This window comes from Pseudopodoces humilis, chromosome 5 (genome assembly GCF_049639895.1).
Source record: "Pseudopodoces humilis isolate 2021_Gansu_Grassland_sample_001 chromosome 5, ASM4963989v1, whole genome shotgun sequence".
Classification (NCBI taxonomy): domain Eukaryota; kingdom Metazoa; phylum Chordata; class Aves; order Passeriformes; family Paridae; genus Pseudopodoces; species Pseudopodoces humilis.
Window position 1 is genome coordinate 19224693 of NC_142204.1, and position 15147 is coordinate 19239839.

The window sequence follows — 15147 nt, forward strand, 5'->3', positions numbered from 1 at the left end:
CATGGAATGCTTTCATAGTTCAGCAAGCACATGGCCTTTGGCTATCTCACTACTGTATGTGACAAATTAATCAGGGTGTTCTTGTGATATAGCTGGGAAGTTCTCTCAAAGAGGTTTGTCTCCTAAAAACAAATGGCTTAACCAAAAATTTTATTCTTCTTAAAGGTGTGAAGGCATACACTTACACCAAAAGCAGGTGTTAATGACAGGTATTAGGCCCACCATATCATCCTTGTAGTTGCAGATGGCTGTTTTTTGTTTTCCTTCCTTACCTTGCACTGGTACATCAAGCTGTGCATAGTGAAAAAAAAGAGCTGTCATGTTCCACTTGGGCTTTATACAGGGTCATATTTTAACATAATTAAGTCTGATGAAGTCCGTATTTGATTTTTTTGTCATGTGTGCCTCTTTTTAAAAGGCATTGTTTGAATAACAGGTGAGACAGAATGGTTTGACAAAAAGAAAAAAAAAAATATTTCCTCTTCATTTAAAGTGGTTGCTGGCTTCCTTACTGCAACTGTTAACAAGTTTACATGTGAGCTTAAATACTGTTCAGTGTTATATGGGTATTGAACTCTGTCCTCAAAACAACTGCTTGAACTTGTAAGTAATCCTAATGTTAATGAAAATGTTCTCAGAATCTTGTCTTACAGTACTGTATTTTAAATATGCATATGTGTACACGTCTGGCATGAGTTGATTGTGTGTTATAAGAACCAGCTGAAGTTCATGATGTAACCATGTTAACACTTTTTAATAGCTTTTTGAGAGCACAACACAATTGTGTTAATGATAATCAGTTAAAGACTCTATTTGTTCCAGATGTTACTTTTCTAGGCAAAATAAAATAAATTTCTTCTATATCCCTGCTTAATATCAAGTAGTCAAAAAAGTCCTAATGTGAATCTAATCTCCTTCTTTAGATAACATACTACTGAGCCATAGCTTGAATTGGATATGTGAATACAATTGTGAAAGAAACATAAATGCCTAGAAAAGGTTTTTGTTTTTTTTTTCTGGCACGGATCTTTAGTTCCCAGTGGCCTAAAGTCCCACACCACAAAATCACTATAATTGGCATGGCTGGCAACTTCTTCTCTCATTGTCAAACAGATCTTTTACAGTAAATTTGTAGGAACTCTGAAATTGAGCTAATACCAGAAGTATCAAAAGAGAAAAAAGAGAGCAAACCACACACAGATTCAAGCATACCAATAAATGACTGACATTTGATAAACTGTAATATTAGGTGACCTATATTAACAAAAAAAGAAGCATTTATTTATTAGTTGCTTACATTTCAAAGGGTTATCCAAGATAAACTTGACATTTCATGTCTCATCAATAAGAAGGGTACATTTTACTAGACTTATAATAGACGTGTCCAGGCTTGTTACTAATGTTAAATAAACATTTATCTTAAGGAATGTATCTTCAGGAAAGAATCTGGAATTTTGGAGGTGGGGAGATGTTATGCATGTAAATCTGTGCTGCAGTAGTAGCTGGAAAATACCTTTAGTCATTACAGTAGACTGCAAGAAATACGTTCTTCTAGGAATTTCATTCCTGCATAAAACAGGGGTAGGTATGATCGCCCAGAAACTCTCCTGCACTAGGGCAAAGAAAGGAAGGAAGTTCATTATGGGTTCTAGATTTCTACAGTTGTGTAGTTCTCTGCATTGATCCAGAGGATCTCCCCAATAAAGATATCTCAGGCAGAGGGCATTCACAAGGCCACACTGAATGTGTGACCACATGAGGTGACCACATTCGGCTGTGCCATTCCTGTTCACAGGATGGCCTTGGCATACGGTCACCTCTTGTAGGGATACTTCCTCCTTTCTTTGCTCTGTACCAAAAACCCTCTGTGATCCATCACGCTTGCTTTTCACAAATGAGTCTTCTCATTGCTGCCCTTCAGCATTGCCATTGGCCCTTCTGTGACTGTGTGTTCCTGGTCATGGAATTGAAGAGGAGGGAGGAAGGAAGCAGGAGGCTCCAAGGAGGGAGCTGACCCTGCTGCCCAGAAGGAAAGCAGTATTGTTCTGCCCTGGCACTAGTCATTCTGGGCCTGTTTTGTCAGTATCCCTGGTTCTGCCTAGTGAGGTGACTACAAGGAATTTAGCTACACAGAACAGGTGCCACATATCTGCTGAGATTGCCTCCAATTTAGTCAAAGCACAGAGGCTTTGCCTCTGAAGCAGGTGGACTGGCAGTGAGGGGAGTGCTATGAGGATCACTCAGGACTACAGAGCTCTTCAAAAAGCCTGTGGGGAGAGTATGGATTATCACTGTTTATACAAATACAGGGAAGACCTTGACCTTGGTGGATACAGCTCTTGCAAGGTAAGGGAAATATACCATCTGTATCAACATATATTGGGCACTAGGCCAAAGTAATAGTCTCTTTGCAAACAGCAAAACCATTTTCTCTTTGGCCAAGTGTAAAAGTCACTTCTGTTTCACAGTTTCACTTCTGTTTTGCAATTTAAGATTATTTTATTAGCCTTACGTGGAAAAAGAGTTGTAAAATATAGTAAAATCTGAGAGACAGGCCTTTTTTCTCTCAATTGTTAAATACAAACACTCTTCCCCAAAAGGCATAAAATTATTTTTGCCAGTACAGACAGAATCTATATAAAAAAGCTACCCATATTCATCACAGTCAGATCAAGCACTGACTTTTTTTAGAAGCACTATAACATGTTTATGCCCTTGATGGGCTGCCTTATTTTGATGTTTTTAATAGCGTTAGCGAATTTTGCAGTTTAGGGAAAACCAGAAAATTGAAATACCACTCATGAAGTGACAAGGTTGTTTTTTTTTTCCAAAGTATTTAATAAAAAAAATCATCCCCTAAGAGTCTTATGTGTTTGTGAAAGAACAATGGGCAAAGAGTGAGTGCCACCAGCCTTCTCTGTCACACAGAATGGTGAACTCTCCACTGAGTGTTCATTAAAAAATACCTGTTATCACAGGTATTTATTTTCTATTTTCTATGACTGTGAACAGAATGTCCTGTGTAGGCAACAGTGGTCATGTAGACAAGAGAGATGTTCCACTGCCTTTAACTACATCCTCATGACTGTAGACCTTTATCTGATACCTGAGTCACTGAATTTCCCCTCCCAGGGAATGAGGTACTCCACTTCCTCTTGCTTGTCCCAGATATCATGGTCACACCTTCTCTCCAAAGGAAAAAAAGTGCCTGCCAGTGGATTTGGTCTGTTCAGCAGGGTTTTGGAAAGGACATACCTTATGTAGAGCTACAGGGGTTAAGCAGTCTGATATGAGACGGGGGCAGGGTGGGCTGTGCTGTGTTAGGCGTGATGTTTTGGAATACTGGGGTGGGCTGGCAGGAATGCAGATCATCTAAGCTGTGCAAGGAATTCAGAGCATGCTGGAGGAAAATTCTCTAAAGGTTTATTTCTTGACATTAAAACTGCAATGCTCTCAGTTTCACATAAAGGAGATGTGAAGTGCTAGACAATGTGGGCAGTCAGGGAGTCTGGCCTTGAGTGTGTTGCTGAAACTGTAACAAGGCAAACTGTAACTGCAACACAGCAGTTGACTTGACTCGTTCTGGCCATAGCCCTGGCATGGGTGTTTTAACATGTGCCAAGCTGATTATAGTCTGCAGGAGACTATGTGCCAACTGAGAATTGCTGGAAGGCAGGCCAACATCAAAACAGTTAGAGGGTAAACTGCTTGTTGACTTTGTGAGTGACTTCTGGGAAGAGGGGCAGCCTCTGGCAGCCTCTGAAATTGCTGAGAATGGAAGGAAGTAGTGTCCTCTCAGAAATGCAGTTTAGGGTGGTTATGAGGAAAAATAACCCTTGTGCTTCTTTGAGACAAGAGTTGTGGGAAAGATAAAGTGAGTACATGGACTCAGTGTGGGGGAAGGGAATGAAGAAACTTGCTGGGTTTGTTAGGAAATTGGTTCATTTTGCCTTGTTCACTCCAGTTCAGTCTGGAGGATTGGGACCCTGTATCAGCCAGTGAAGTCAGGAGGGTTTGGAACACATTGGTCCTTATTTGCCACAAAAGCCAAAAAGAGAATGTATCTAAGTACAGGCTTTTAATCATTCAGATACCCTTGCACTTTACTCCTTCTGCTGGTAATAAGTTGACCAACACCCCTCAGTTTATCCTCGCCGGTTTTCTTAATAGGGACTGAAATTCATAAGTCATAGCTGTATTTTTTGGCTTTGGTCCGTGCTTAAAATCATTGCAGATGGAGCAGGAGTGGATAGGTAAACTTGTGGCACTTAAGTCCAGACGTTTATTCTTGATAAATTGCATTTAGTTCATTAGATCAATCTCTCTGAGCATTTTTATTTCTGCCCTCAATTCCCTGTATCACTAGAACCAAAGGGAGTTGTAGTGTCTGCATATTTTTAAAATAAACAGAAAAAATCCTTGATGGTGCTGGACTAGATGTTCCTGATAACATGTTGCCAACAGAAAAGTTCTCATCCTTGAAGAAAGTTTTTCAAGTGGTCATGACACTCTCAATCGCGTAAGCCTCTCTTCAGAACAGACATTCGGTGCCCTCAAATGACTCTTCAGACTTGGCTCAGTAACAGGCTGACACAAAAGGGGCTAATTAACACACACATTTTCATGTGGAGGAATCTGGTTTCCAAACAGATTTTTACCAGTAATATAGCTGACAAGCTGAATCTGCTAGGACTGTTTCTTCCGTCCAATTTGAATGAAAATGGGAACAAGGGATAGGAGAAAGAGACATTTCATTCCAGTGATGGTACAGACATGATGAATTCCTTTGAGCCCAACTTCTGTCACATTATATTTCTTCTTAAAGGGAGCAATGCACAAAATATAAGAGGCAACAAATTAAAACAGGGATAAATTTTGCATGTGCCATGTACATATCCATGGAAAATGTGGGTATGAACATTTCAGGAGTATGTATGAATTTATGGAGAAGAAACAGAACAGGGCTAAAAAGGTGGTTCTACATTATGGCACTGGCACATTATAAACTCTTATTTTTCACTTCTGCTATAGACTTCAGATCCACTAATTCCCTTATAATGCAGCATAGGCCTACTCTGCACAAAATATTTTGAGACACTCTGTGTGTCTGTCCAGACAATTGTAACAGGACTTGGAGGCAAAACAGTGTAATCAGTAGAACCCAAAATCCAAACACTTCCTCTACTCTCTCACACTGCCCCAACACCAGTTAGAAGAACACATCCTTAATGTGCAGGGCCTTGGGCTCTCCTATTTACTGTCAGGTTCTCTCTGTTCCACCTAGATTGATTCTGAACCAATTATTATTTTACTGTCTCCTTTATGGAAAATTATACACATACCTCTCTCCCACCATAGAAACAACTACCAGGTGTTGATAGGTAATTGCTCCAGACTAATGCACTGCCTGTAGCCTTGTATCTGGCAGAGCATTGTAGTGGCTTCTGGTAAAGGGCTCTGGAGATAAGAAAAGATTTTCACATGTTTCAGTGAAACTCACAAGGAGTCCATTGTAACGTTGTGCCCTTTGGATTAAGATTAAAGAAATTACTGTTTTGTCAGTTTATCAAAGGAAAATTAAAGTTCTTTAGACATCAGTTATATTGAATCTGAGCCTTTAATCATACTGACAAGAAAAGATAGAGAATTTGAGCTGAAAAATATGTTCATAGCCTTAATGTTGGATGGCTGGTATTTAACTCTGTGTAAACTACTGGTTTTTACTGGGAAGAGTTTTAACTCACCCAAGTTCTGTACTTCTGTATCACTTCAGTTTAAAGTATTCTACCCCATATCACTCTATACTTTTATCTCATATGGTAGACTGGATCACTCCAAAGACTATTAGATAAAATTCTGGAAATGCTTCATCACAAACCTCTTTGGTTTGCATCCAGCAATACAAGGAACTCCAGTGGAAGTTTAGGGGGGAATAAAATTTGTGATTCTCAATGACACTGCCTGGGCAGCCTTTATTCCATGTGAAACTCTATTTGCAGTATTACCAAATATTAATATACTGAAAGTTGTTATAAATGGGTGCTGGACCAACTCCCAGAAAAACCTTTAGGAAATGCTTAATGAAAGAAAGTGTTGAACTTGAGGCTTACCTTTGAGAAAGTAAGAGAATGCTAAGTGGAAATTACCTGCAAACAGAAGATGATCTGGTTAATACCTGAATTACTTTGCTGTTATTTCAGATTACAGTCTTTTCCACATCTGACCAATTGAAAAATGTACAAACAAGTTATAATTCCAGAAAGAAAGCCTCCTTGACAAACAGCTGGTGGTAATTATGAGACCGTGACCAAGCCATCAACAGTGTAGGTGTTACTTTAAGTTTGGAGCCAAAGGGAAAAGGAAGAAGTTAAAAAAGTGCCCTGGGGAGGAGTAGGATGGAGCTGTAAATACAATAAGAAAGAGGGGCCACCTTAAAAAATAATAGTAGCAGTAGAGAGCTACTACTTTTATTCCTTACAAGAGAAACAAAAAAAAATCTGTACGTTCTAAAGAAAACAGATTTTTAGAAGCAGAAAAGTGGAGAAATAGCTTATGTCCAAAGTCAAGCAGAATCGGATGTTACAGGCCCCTCCTCACCAAAACCTAAATAAAATAGATATCTAATTTTCTTTTCTACTCTTCATAGAGTGGGTTTTTGACTCACTTTTCTCTTGCCCTGTAGTTTCCTTTTTTCTCCTTCTATGTAATTTTCAGTGCACCACAAGTTTTGTGATTCCCCTGTGTTATGTGATATTCTTTACTTTTATTAATAAAAAGTGACAAAAGAGAGAATTTAATTTCTAGGATTGTCTGCATCCTTTAGCATTAATTCTCCTTTTCACTGCTATTTACTAACTGAGGATTTGGGATAATGAACTTCAGGTGAAATGACATATACAAGAGACTTTTCTTAAAAAAGCCTTGCTTCTAATTAAACAATCTTTTATAATTTTCTTTTTTTTTTCCTGTGGGATGTCCAGTCATTGAATAACATGGGTACAACTTTAGCCATATAACATGAATAGGTATTCACTGGAAGTCTGACGTTGTGCACAGATGCATTTTGGACAGATATGGTCATCTACTTTACATTTCTCATCCCCTTTATTCAGCAGAACAGTGTTAAATTCATTATTGCTAAATAGCTGGGAGGACTGGAATTGTCAGTTCTGTAGTGATGTAAGATGCAGGAAGATATTTATCAGTGTTTTTGATCCAGAAAGAATAATTTTTCTCTCTGAACCCTTAAAAATATAAGCAAGACTACTGACCAGTTCCAGGCCCTGGAGGAACTATGAGATGAAATTCAGTCTCTCATTCAGAGCCAAGGAAAATAATTATGAGAGGTGGTCAGTATGCATTCATACAGAAAATAGATAATGAGAATCAAAGAAGCTAAGTCCTGTCACTAAGCCTCATCTGAAACACCTGGTACAAGCAGATAAGTAGTTTCCTAATTTTGTTACAACTTGGTTAAAGTACTGCTGAATTTTTGTTTGATTTTGAATTATAGACTTTCTGCTATGTGTTTTACCTTCAAAGTAACTATTTTTTTTTTCCATTTCATAAATTGCCTGTTCAGATTTTGTAACTTGCTTCTTGCCTTTGGACCTACTTGTTAACACTGAAATTCTGGTTTATATGCTAGGAGACATCAGTTACACCACAGTTAGGTTTCGAGCATTTTTTAGCCTAAGTTCTTGTAGGAAGCACCATACAAACACCAGAAAATCTTTTGACAAAAAACTCTGGAAGGCTGTTGAAAGGAAATGTTGAGCTAGAAGAAACAGAAAAAAATAAAAAGATGTAGCTTTAACTTGTTATGTTGGTGTGGACTGAACATGTATTCCACTGTTCAGGAGGTGTCAGGTTGAGAATGCTATCTTAACCACGGCCCTTTATAGTGGCTGAGGTCTAAACTTGACCCAAGTGCATGTTTAGCCAGATGTCACTTGCAATTACAGGAATTTGGACTGACTTTCAGCTAAACCACGAACCTGGATGAATGAATGTTGTTCCAGATGCATTATCTCATAATCCTAAAGAAAATAACATCTCAGATGAAAGGGCTATAGAACTTTCTTTTGTACGACCTTTGAAAGCTAAGGCTAATCCTGAGATCATTGAAAAGGTTTAACCTACCACTGCATGAAATTTTAGCCAAACAGAACTTAAGAACTCTAATACTTTTAGAATCCTCTCAAATTAATAAAAGCATATTCAAAATTAATTGGACTGGAAACAGTGATCTTGAAACTTATAACAATTTCTCACTCTAAAACATTTCAATACATTTTTATGTATTTGGTAGCTTACATTGTGCTAGTAACATCATGATCATGCATGGAATATGCTTCATTGTGCATTGGAACTCTTTGCACATACTATTATGCAGAAAGATCCCAGAGATAATATAATTCAATAACCATGGAATCTTTTAGGTTGGAAAAGATCTTTAAGATCATTGAGCCCAACCAATTAACCCACTGTCAAGTCAAAATTTGTTGACACAAAGGTTTCATTGAATATCTGGAGAAAAAGGAACCTATAGAAAGACAGTAAATGTTTTGGGGAGCTCCAATGAATAATTAGCTACTGTACCGTTGCCCTTTTGCCTAATCTGGAAATGAAACTCGAGATAATTTTAGTAATGAGGTAATATAAAAGATGATTTTTATTTGAAGGCCTTTAGGAGCAGCTATGGAAAGCTGTCCACAAAAGCCCACTCCCCCCCAGGGGTGAGTACACATTTATAGGTTTTAGGAAATTAGCATAACTGATAAAAAGCCCCAATTAGGAGGACAAGTGGTGGTGCAATTCCCCCCCAGGTCAAGCCCCTTCTCAGGAGCCCCCTCTTCAGCACCAGTTGTGCCTTGTCCATGAAAATGTATCTCAAAGAGCTGTTCTCAGCCTTGGTTCCCAGGAACAACCAAGATAGCACTGGGCCTTGTACGTCCTGGGGCTTGGAGCTCTGGAATTTGTTTTGTCTTTCTGCTTAGGGAAAGACCATGGAAAAGTACTGGGAGAACTAGCCACTAATACAGTGGGTGACAGAGTTACAAATATATGTGTGAAAAATACAGAGAGCATAGAAAAAAAGGCAAAACCCAAATGGCATCAGTACATTTCTAGTCATATACGTGTGTCTATATATATGATTAATATTGTCAGTCTTCTGTGCTTCAGAAGACATTCCAGGTCACTAGTTTAGTTACTGGCTTTTAGCTTAAGACTTTGGATGAAATATTCTCCCCCACAAAATATTCCAGAAGACTTGAAAATAAGCAGACAGACACGTGAGACCTGTATGTTCAGTGCACAGCTGAAGGTCCACTGTAGTCAGTACTATGCTATCAAGCTGGATTTAAAATCAAGGTATGGTGTGTTAGCATGCTGTCTTCTGTCAGCTGAACTACTGAAAATCTAAGTGGGTCTTCTTAGCCTCCAGCATGAGAAGAAATGAGTCTCAGTTTTAGTTTTCATTTTGGACTGATCTAAGTCACAGCAATTTCCCGTTGTTTCTGGCAGAGTGAACTGGCAAAAAAAGATCATGTGTTGTACAATAATTTGTCAAGCAACTTGGTGTGTCTGAATCTTTATTGAGAGCTATCCGAGACATTCTAAAAAAATGTATGCCTGGCGAAATTTACAGACCAAGCTGATTTATATGCAGATGCAAATAACAAAAGTAGGCCCATTTTCTTAGTGGTGGGACAATGTGTTTGATTACTGGAATAACAGAATTAAAACAGGGTAAATAACATGTATTTCCCTAAAAGGCTGTGAGTATCATTGGTTGATTTCTTTGGTGTCACCAGAGCGGTTAGTTGTTTTTGAACTCCAATTGCAGAAGCAGCCAGACAATGAATGCATATGTGAAATGGTGACATGGGCTAAACATACAAGAATTGGAAATCAGTTGTGCTGAAGATATTACTGTTAATATCTTAGAAAAATATATTTGTGTTTGCTCACAGTATATATACCTCTGAGATGTATGTATTAGGCTAATGATGAAGGATTAGGTACTAAATTAGATAGCTAACTCTTATATGTTTGTGTGAAAAAAAAATTATATTCTCTTAGCTGGAATTTGACACCTTGTTATAGACAATTTAGAGTGTATAAGTGTATCTTTCTGATGCCAAACAGAAATATCCAGTAATGGCCAGCAATATTATAATGAGCATCACAGATTTGAGCAGCTATTCCTTCCAAGTATACCCTTTTGTAGGAGAAGTGAGCCTGCTAACATGATATTCAATTATTTCCTTTCCTTTTTAAACCTGAAGCAGCCAAGTCAGTCTCTTCTCATTGACTGTTTACATGGATAATCCTTTCCCACCGTGGCCAGTTTAAGATAAATGACACATATTTAGTGAAATAAATTTTTTTCTGCTTTTGTTTCATGGTTTATTTAAACTCAAGTGATGCTCTTACCATCTTGGGAAGAATAGGGAGAATAAGTAATTACTGGCTTAGCTCAGAATAGCTAGTGCAAGAATCACCTGAAGTAGATTTAAATTCTTTACCTGTGCCACATAAATCAGAAAACACAGCTGTCACACAATTCAAGGTTTGTTTTCCACATATACACATAAATTACCTACAGGAATGCTTTGATAATGTTTTCTAAATGCTGTGTAACACAGCTGAGGAAATAATTTAAGAGTACTGAGGTAACCATCCAATGTCATTGCAAGGCTGCTCTTAAAAAAAAAGTCTTTGAAAAGTCATGGCAGCTGGACAAAATTCTCAAGGACTGGCAGACAGCAAAGACACTCCTGTTTTCAAGAATGATGAAAAAAACCCCAGCTAATATTGTTTATTTTGACTTTTATAAGGCTTTCAACACTCCTATAATCTCTCCTCTAATATCTGCATAGACTGGTGAAGTTTGGATGTCATAGTGGGGTGGGTTGAAGACTGGCTGAACTGCTGGCATCAAAGGGAAGCAGCATGAAGTTCTACTGGAGGGTAGTCATGATTTGTGTGCTCCAAGACTGGGATAGTGGAGCTAAAACTGTTCAATGTCGACACTTATGATCTGGATAAAGGGGCAGAGTGCACACATAGCAAGTTTGTGGATGATCCACAATTAGAATGATTAACACACTAAATGGTTGTGCTGCCTTTTAGAGAGACCTTGAAAGGCTGGAGAAATGGGTCAACAGAAATCTCATTATTTCTAACAATGAGAAATGTAAAGTCCTGTACCTGTGAAGCTTCATGGTTTAGAAATGGTGCTCTCCAACTTAATTCTTCCCACTGAAAGCATCCCAAGACAGGCACCTCTCAGTTTTCCCTTGCAGCTGGCCAGAGAGAATTGTAGAGAATTTGAGGCACAAAAGGTAAAGATCACGGGCTGGGGTAAGAACAATTTACTGGAAGCAGCAGTCAAATTAGTAAATAAACAGTAACAGCAACAATGCTAATGACAGAGGGTAGAAGAAAAGAAAATGACAGAGGGTAGAAGAAAAGAAAATGTTATTGCTCACTGCGGCAACGCCCGACCATAGACAGTTCCAGATCGCTCCTGCTGCCACGGTCCCCCCGCTGCTCTCTCTGGCTCTAACAGTCCTACCACACAGCTCCTCTGCCATGCTTTTCCCCACTGGAAGGAGCTCCTTCTCCCCAGAAGAGATTCCCTTCCCCACTTGGGGTGGTTTGGAATAACCACTGGGTCCTGGCCATTCCCCTGCTCCTGGCTACTGCGAAATACAGCCTTGTCCTGGCTGGAACCGGAAAAAAGGAATAACCCCATTCACCAACATAGGCTGGAGACCAAACAGCTGGAAATCCAAAACAGCTTTCCAAAAAAGAACTTTGTGCCCTGAGGATTCTGGTGGACCATGGGCTAAGATTGTGACCTTGTGGTAAAGAAGGCCTACAAAGTTCTGGCCTGTATTAGCCAAATAATTTCCAGAGGATGGAGGGAAGTGACCCTTTCCCTTTTTCCACTCCAGTCCCTATATACAAGAGGAATACTGTTGTACATGCCAGTAAAGGGCATGAAGATGATTTAGAGACTGGAGCATCTGACATGTGGATGGCAGACAGAGAACTAGAATTGTTAAACCTAGAGAAGCCTTAGAGGGATATTTTCAAAGTGGAAAAGGGGGAGAAGAAGTGAGAATGAAGTTGGATTCTTCTCAATGATATCCTGTTAAATGATAGGAAGCAATGGAAACAACTGAAACACAATATATTTAGGTAAAACATAAGAGAAACGTTTTCAGTGTGAGTGTGTTCAAAGGCTGGATGGAAGAAGTTGCCCACAGAGATTGAAGAGTCTCTGTTCTTGGAGACATTCAAACCCCCCATGGACAGAGTACCAAACAAGGAGCTTTAGCTGATCCTACTCAAACCAAAAGGGTGGTGTGTAAGGGGAGAACAGCTGATATCTTTAGAGGATGGATGGACAGTATCCAGAGGTTGCTTCCAGTCCCAGTGATTCTATCATTCTGTGAAATGACTTTCAAGAACTACACTTTCCACGCAGTCTTTGCAAACAATGAGGTTTAGGATGTCAGTGTACCACTGTCATGACTTACATGACCAAAACAGTCAGAAAATCTGTCTGATTAAGCAAACTGTTGTTTTGTGGAGCACAGTGCACAAGAATTTAACCTTGACCTTTTGCCTGAGATTGTGACAAATTGGTTGTGTACACATTGGTTGGTAGCAGAGAAGTGTGGCCAGGGCGGTTCTTTGAAAAAATCCCATTTTGTTTCCGCTTCTGTAGAGCCCATGAGAAAGTTTGGCATTCACTTTCTTACAGGAAATCATATGCAGGACACACAAAGCAAAGGTCTGAAAGAGTTGAGCATTCTTCACTTTTCATGAGACTACATTCCTACAGAAAAAGTAGACCACACATATTTGACTTATTAATAAGATGGAGAATATTTTGTCTCTTAATAAGTAAGACTTCTGCTAAAGTAACACCTCCCATTCCCTGTGAAATACCCTACAGGGTATTTCAGAAATTGAATAGAACTACATTTCTAGTTCTCAGTATTAACTTATTTGGGATGACTTTTTTTCTTGTATGGAGACAAATAGCTGGGTAAAGCATACTATTATTACTCATTTGGCTCAAGTCACAATTATGATGCTCAAAACTAGACAGTACTTCTACAAATATCTTGCTTTTTTTGCTGTCTGAAGTTTTATATGTTTTAACTTTCAGTATTAAATGTATCACTCACCCAGAAGCTTTATCCAAAAGTCGTAGTTGGCACACACTCCATTATACCAAATAATACTAAATAATGAAGAAGAATGGAGACTGATTATTAATGCAAAATGGCTTGAATAAGCAAATGAATAGAATGACAAAAATAGATTAAATAATTGAGTCTCAGAAAGGATGTTAAAATGTATGTCTTACATAAATCAAAAATGAAGTGTGTACGACACAGAATGAGTCATCCCATGAATAAGAGGAAGATGAACTCAAATGTTATTTGCCACTAGTAATAGATGGTACCACTCTGGTTCTGTCAATCTGCTAAATAATAAAGATGGACCTAATACAGGAAGTCAGTAGGAGTTTTGCTTGGCTAAGGAATGTAGCATAGAGCACTAGGAAAGTAATGAATTTAAATATGAAATATCTGTTGTGTTGGCCTACATTCTAATCCTGTCTCCAGTGAATCAACAAGCTAAATGTTTATTAGCATCACTGACAACAGGGAAGGACCCCCTCTCCTCTGGTACAAATTAATTTCTTTTTTAGATGGAAAATAAAATTTAAAGTAATCTGCAAATAGCCTGTAAAATATTAATTTTGATCAAAATAGTAAAATCTTAACAGATTTTTTTTTTTAGTCATGTCCATCAGTGAAGGACAAGGTAGAAATGCTGTTCATTTTAGAGTCAGTAGAATTTTAAATTTTTATCAAATGTCAGAGTACACATGAAAGAAATGGAAAACCTATAGGACAAGAGACTTTTAAGAATTAGCATTTAAATAATATTACATTATCAGATCTGAATTATATAAATAGGTACTACTACATTCAGCATTGAATATTTCATTATTGGATTAGAAAATGTAAGTTTAATATCAAATAGCATTTCCATATGAATTTCTGACTATGCATAAAATGTCACAGATGAGGCTTGAAAGTTGCTATTGTTTTAGCCATGTTCAGATTGGATCAGTTTTTAAAAGCCTTCATTTTTGCTCTACATATTAGGCTGAAAAAAAAATAAGACAATGACTGCTATTTTATTGCTCTTAATAATCTGAATTCCCAAGTTTTAGTTTGTCACTGCTAAAGGAAAAATAAAAGAAGAAATAGTGGCATGGTTTTAGTGCACTAAGAGTAGAAAAAAAATAGAGAAGTGAAAAGAGGCTAGAGAGACAGAGGGGAAATAAACTTGGCAAAAAATGTCTTGAAGTGCAGGAAGGTCAGAACAGGAGAGAAAGCTTGGAGGAGACAGATGTGCTTGGGAACAAAAAGGGTAAATGCAATTTCTGGAGTAGAGCGAAGCCTTGGACTCATTAAAGCAGAGAAAAACAATCAAGAAGGAGACTTTGGGGAGCAAAGAGAGCAATCACACCTTGGAAGGAAAAAGAGGAAGAAACTGGGAAGTGGGCCTGAAAGAGGAGAGCAGGGGAGAATTGAGAAATGAGGTTTTGGGAGAAGATAGGGCTTTGTTAGGATGGAGTTAAGCAAAAAATATTGTTAAAGGCTCCAGCTCTCTGAAATGTCAGCCAAGGTGGCTGTCTGTAAATCTCTGGGTTTATTTATTTGTCTTGCCACAATATATAAAGGAATTTATTTAGTTAGTGAAGCGCATTTTTCTTGCATTCTGCAGAGCCTATTCTCCCTTTGGTGTACATGCTAACGGGAGATTGTTGAATAAATCGATGGGAGAACAGATGTCTTTGCATAGTTTTCCATTGGCAATTTTTTTATTGCTAGTTAGAATTTTTAAGAATATGCAGACTTTTGGAAAAGTTTGCATAGAATGTGCCTAATTAACACAGGCTAGAAACTCAGGATTTTGTACTTAATTGTGAAATACAGAGGGCTGACAAATGGCTAGATGATATAACCCTGAATCACTTAATCACTAACGTGGTTAGATTGTCAGTGATATTATTCCACCAGAAAGTGCTCCCCAAAGTGAAAA